This window comes from Podarcis vaucheri, assembly GCF_965113315.1.
Source record: "Podarcis vaucheri genome assembly, chromosome: 1".
In the NCBI taxonomy this organism is placed as follows: domain Eukaryota; kingdom Metazoa; phylum Chordata; class Lepidosauria; order Squamata; family Lacertidae; genus Podarcis; species Podarcis vaucheri.
The window spans coordinates 122,462,722-122,468,721 of NC_138759.1; the positions used below are offsets into that span (position 1 = coordinate 122,462,722).

General features: G+C 44.1%; 2 long non-coding RNA genes across 2 annotated transcripts in view; one reads left to right on the forward strand and one right to left on the reverse strand.

Moving 5' to 3' along the window:
* The window catches only part of LOC309525700, a 28,085-nt gene extending 22,360 nt beyond the window's left edge, over positions 1 to 5,725 (reverse strand). Inside the window, exon 1 of the long non-coding RNA XR_014216496.1 lies at positions 5,476 to 5,725. This is a non-coding gene — a long non-coding RNA (uncharacterized lncRNA). The remainder of the gene's footprint in view (positions 1 to 5,475) is intronic.
* LOC309525330 lies at positions 3,286 to 4,058 on the forward strand. Its single transcript, XR_014216155.1, has 2 exons — positions 3,286 to 3,344; positions 3,455 to 4,058. It is a non-coding gene; the product is annotated as an uncharacterized lncRNA (long non-coding RNA).
* Positions 5,726 to 6,000: the final 275 nt, after the last annotated feature.

Sequence of the window (6,000 nt, forward strand, 5' to 3'; positions counted from 1 at the left end):
TTCCATCACTTCCTCTCTGTCTCCTCCTGACTGTTCCCACTCTGATTCTCTCCCCCCCCCCCGACTCAAAGGCATTCCATGGCGGTCCCATGACATTGTTATCCTACTTAATTATCATTATGATTGGCAGCAGTGACTTGGATGACACCCATTAAAATTCTCCATGTACCTGACATCCAAATATTGAAAGAAATTCAGTGTAGCCCTATGGCAATTGTCCCATCACCTTGAGCTTCTCAAGGTGCCAGATGACACACTCTCTCCTCTCCGCCTCACCACACAAAGCCAACTGTGGAAGGCATGAGGGGACACAGGTCAAGAAGAGAGGGAAAAACCCCTTTGGGCTAGTGGAACTTGTTAGCTGTGTCCTGTCCATTGATCAGAACATCTGCACAAGGCCCCATGTATATAGGATGTTGCAAATGTATCTATACAGTGGGGAAAATCACGATTATCCACTTCAGAGTCCCAGATAGGAAAATACAAGCGATAAATTCATAGAAATATAGGGCTGGGTGTGAGGAGGGGAATAGGCAGTCAACTATTCAATCTCAAGGCAACACCTTCAGTGCTTTAAGTAGACATGTTTTGTTTTGCTAAGTAAGATAACAAGGTATTTCTTGTAAGTGGCTTTATCCCTTATCCTGTCTCCTATACAATTTATTCTGTCACTTAAAGTCATTATTATTATTAATTAAATTTATGTACTGCTCTATACCTGCAGGTCTCAGGGTGCTTCACAAGATAAAATTACAATATAGAATCACAAAATACATAATCAAAATATAAAAAGAAACAGCTGAATAACCCCCCCCCAAAAAAAAACACCCCACATAAAAACAATTAAAAACAATTTTTCAAAAGAAAAAGCACAATTAAAAAGCAGTTTGAAATAATGTAAACAGTCATATACTAAAATGTATTGTGTTCAGGGATTCTTGTTTTTTGTTTTAGTTCACATTTTTCATATGTCCAATCACTTGTTCATGATTACAGTTCTATCTCAGGCATAGTGAACCAATTATGCAATTTGCTGACAATCATAGATACAAGTTGTTAATATGCAACACATGTTCCTGGCAAGCTGGGGAGCCGGGAGACTTCAAACAAAAAGACCCACAACACCTGCAATTCCTTAAAACTACTTCTGCCTGGAGCATTGCTTATGCTGGCTCCGCATTAACATACTGTAAGTGCCACATTTATTAAAATTCACTGAGGTGAATAAACCCATATGATTTGGATTTTTTTGCTCAACCATGCAAAAAGAGAACCCTAAAGTGAGCTGCTTATACTTGTGTGTCAAATGCTTCTATCACAGAAGCACCATCCCGAAATGGAATAATGCTACTTAAGTTTGTGCATCGAATGAAGTAGTCCTAGAGATGAGGAACCTGTGGTCCTACAGATATTGTCAGACTCCTAACTACCCCAGCCATCAGGGGTGATGGAAGTTTTAGTCCAACACTATTTATGCCACGGGACGCGGGTGATGCTGTGGGTTAAACCACAGAGCCTAGGACTTGCAGATCAGAAGGTCGGCAGTTCAAATCCCTGTGACAGGGTGAGCTCCCATTGCTCAGTCCCTGCTCCTCCAACTGAGCAGTTTGAAAGCACATCAAAGTCCAAGTAGATAAATAGGTACCACTCCGGCGGGAAGGTAAACGGCATTTCCGTACGCTGCTCTGGTTTGCCAGAAGCGGCTTAGTCATGCTGGCCACATGACCCGGAAGCTGTGCGCCGGCTCCCTCGGCCAATAAAGTGAGATGAGTGCCGCAACCCCAGAGTCGGCCACGACTGGACCTCTAATGGTCAGGGGTCCCTTTACCTTTACCTATTTATGCCTCATTATTAATGGTTTCTATAGTGTCACACAACTCTGATGCTGTTGTTCTGCTACAACAGAACAACACTACCTCTCTGAGCTTATTCCACAAGAGTGCTTCTATTGTTATTTTTAATTCTTGTCCTCCCTAAAAGAGGTGAGACCTGGAGACTGACCTCCTGGTTGTGGGTGGGTATATTGGACAGCCACACCACCTGATTGGTAGGTCCCTCGTTGCTGGGTTTAATCTGGCCAATGGGGTGCAGTCTAAACAGATCGAGGGACCTATATATACCTATGCACGTGACCCAGAGCTTCCTCTTTCGGCTCGTGCATCGGAACACCCGCCCACTTCTCCCTACTTTTAGGGCATTTTGCGATTGACCTTGCTATGTCGTTGTGTGTCATCTGTCGTTGGGACAGGGGCATGGCAGGAATTTTCCCACTTGGCTGATTGGCTGTTGCCATTTGGCTTTCACCTGCCGCGTAGCAAATTGTCACAACTTGTAAGGTTGCAGATAGGCACTGGTTCAGGTGATAGGGATGGGAGAACGGTCTCGCCATCCCTATGTGAAGGGTATTCCGTTAAAGGAATCAAGGGACTCAACTTGGTTTGGTCAACCCCCTCTCGGGGGTGCCCATGCCTGAGTCCAGGGGAGCATCTGGGGAGTGAACAGAGTCTGTTCCTGGGCTTTTCACCTACCTCAGGTGTTCACCCTTGGCTGACCTAGGTCAGCGCTACCTGCAAGGGTGCAGGGAGCTAGTCAAACCAGAGCCTATGCAACCACTCACTTTTCTGTAATCAATAAAGTTGTAGCCTAAATTCTGCCAAAAACCAAAACTAAAATTTGAGTCAATTGTGTGCTTATTTAGGGAGGAGGTCTCTGGGTCTGAACACGCGACAGCTCAATCCTGAAATCGTTTGGAGAGTGTGAGATTATGGGGGTGGGGGAATAATATTCATATTGTTAACAAATGCCTCAGTTCCCTGAAGTGTTGTGGAAATTGTAGGGGTGTGATGTTTGCCAAGGTTTGGTTCCCTTTGGAACAAGGGATCTCTGGAGACTAAGGATAATATCCAGCCAAGCAATTTTGACCTATTGAAACCAATGGTCTTCAGTGACTTTTAGCTCAGGGTCTACTCTGAGCATGAGTAACACTGGATGTCACCCTTGAGGCATTTTTGTAATATTTACAGATTGAGCAGATATGGAAACAGACACTGTAACCCCTACAAACGGCAAAATCCACAGTCCCACATCGTGTCACAGAGAAGTACACCCCTAAAAGGTCTTTCTCAGAGCTGCAAGCTGGTCTCTCCCGGCCGTCTTCTGGATTCTAAATGAAGTCAGCCTTCACACATACCCTGTTTGATAATATCATTCCCTGCCCTTTCTCCGATTGGTTTCTTCTATTTGGAACATTCTAGAATGGGCTCCGTGTCACAAACCAATTGTCACCTCTGGTTCCAGCAGCCCTCAGAACTCCTGGTGGTCTCTTGTTCTCAGAGAGCTCCCAGGTGAGGACCTCGCTCAAACAGCTTGGTTGTCCCCTTTATTCATATGAAGCTGTTTGCTTTGTTTTACATACAGCGTTGGGGTTTCTGGTTGGCTTTCTGCCTCCCTCCAGCCACTGAAGCAGAGGAGATAGAGAGCCAGGCAAGAACTTCACCAAAGGACCTGGCTAGCTGCCCATGAGGCTACTCAGGAGGAGGGCAAAGCTCTTGGAAGCCCTTGTTCAGATTATGATGAGGCTGAGGGCCAGGAAGGAAGGGAGGCCTCCAGCTCCTGTAGAAGACCCCAGTCTGAGTTGAACCATGGCTGAAGCAACATCTCCCAAGCTGCAGCCAGCCTGACCCAAAGAAATGGACAAGTAAAGATATAGAGTGGGTGGTGAGACCTGGGGAAGTTCAGGAGCGGGGAAAGGGGAACACATGAAACACTTATTTACAGCCGAGGGGCTATGAAATAGATGGAAAGATTCATCCAGTTGTGACTCATCAGGTCTAGAGTGCAGTTTTATTCTTCAGAATGCCTTTCACCTTCAGAATAAGAATGCAAAGGGAAACATAAGAGCCTTAATGAAAATGAATTGAGATACCAGGCTCACTGGCATAGGTAATTGAGGTAAGAATTGTGAAACTAATATTGCATGCTGAATTGTGAAAAATGTTTTTAAAAACTTCATTGGCAGAAATTGCTACAAAATGTGTTTAAAACAAAAACCTAACCAACAATGCTAATATGGTGCAGCTAGTAGCTATGACTACAATCCTATAGCCCCATTCTATGCTGGAAGGAGGCCATGCTGGGATTTACTTCTGAGTGGACATTTCTTGTTATTTTAAATGCTCCACTTCCACTCCTCCCAGAGGAGTTTCTCAAAGCAACTTGGAAATTAAAAAAAGAGAGCTAAAAAGCAATGATCCATCGATTAAAACACAAATAATAAAATGGAAAAAGCAGCAAAACCACAAAAAGTAACCTGATAAGTCAAGCATTTATCCAAATTCAGAAGCTTCTTTCAAAACAAAAGTACCGTATTTTTCACTCTATAAGACGCACCAGACCACAAGACACACCTAGTTTTTGGAGGAGGAAAACAAGAAAAAAAATATCTGAATCTCAGAAGCCAGAACAGCAAGAGGGATCGCTGCGCAGTGAAAGCAGCAATCCCTCTTGCTGTTCTGGCTTCTGTGATAGCTGCGCAGCCTGCATTCGCTCCATAAGATGCACACACATATCCCCTTACTTTTTAGGAGCGTAAAAGTGAGTCTTATAGAGCAAAAAATACTGTATTTAATGATTAAAGGTAAAGGACCACTGACAGTTAAGTCCAGTCACAAACAACTCTGGGGTTGCGGTGCTCATCTCACTTTACTGGCTGAGGGAGCTGGCATTTGTCCTCAGACAGTTCTTCCAGGTCATGTGGCCAGCATGACTAAGCCATTTTTGGCGTACCAGGGCAGCGCACGGAAACGCCATTTACCTTCCCGCCAGAGCGGTACCTATTTATCTACTTGTACTTTGTGCTTTCGAACTTCTAGGTTGGCAGGAGCTGGGACCAAGCAACAGGAGCTCACCCCATTGCGGGTATTTGAACCTCTGACCTTCTGATCAGCAAGTCCTAGGCTCAGTGTTTTAGACCACTGCGCCACCCGCATCCCTTATTTAATGATTGGCAGGACACAAATGAAGGGACAGGAAATTCCATATGCAAGACACCACCACAGATAAGGCCTGCTGGCACACTCCTGTCAACCTTGTCTCAGAAGGCTGTGGTACACACAACAGCTGCTTTTAATTTTACTATTTTGTTATTTCCTACATTTTAATATATTTTTAGGTTGCTGTCTCTCACCCTGGGACCTTATGATAATGAGCAGGAAAGAAATCTAATAAAATAAAAATAATAATAATGTTAGTATTGTTCTAGTAATAAATAATCACCCCCAAAAAAACTCTTTAGAGTTTATTGCTTTGCAATAAGAAGAATCTGGAATGCAACCTGTCAAACAAGTACTAGGAAGGAGGACTTGAGGCCATTATCTAGCTATACTTAAGCACAATCATAGTTTGAACATTAATGCGGGTTTTACTGACATCTCCATCCGTGTTTGACACTGTAAGATTTATGAGTGATAGCCAGACCTTTCAAGTCCCTCTCAGAAGCATCTGATGACACACCGCTAACAAAATTCGCTTGTACTGCAGCACAGTGGCAACTGCACATTCACTTTTTCCTCTTCAGCGTGACACAGAGAAGAAAATGGCCCCATGAGTTCTGCAAACTGTGGTTGGAACCATCCGCTTGTAAGCTGGAAGAATGTTGAAGGTCACACAGTCCAAAATCACTCCATCTTAGGCTGTGCCACAGGCGAATTGCAGGAGCAAGCAAGGTTCACTGCTACGGAACATACTTATTTTGTGACATCACAATGCTTTTTCCTCCTGTTGGCCCCTGACAACCAAAGCCAGGAAGAAGCAGCAGGGTAGGAAGAACGAGAATGCCATAATCTCATGATGCGAAGGTAAGTTCGGCTAGAAGACAACCCATTATTGCCACTTTCAGTAGCAGCCATGTGGTTCATTATTTATATCTGCATAGATATCTGCATAGAACGAATGCCTCCATATTAAAGGCACCAAGAGGTATCAATTAAGAGATTCCCTCAT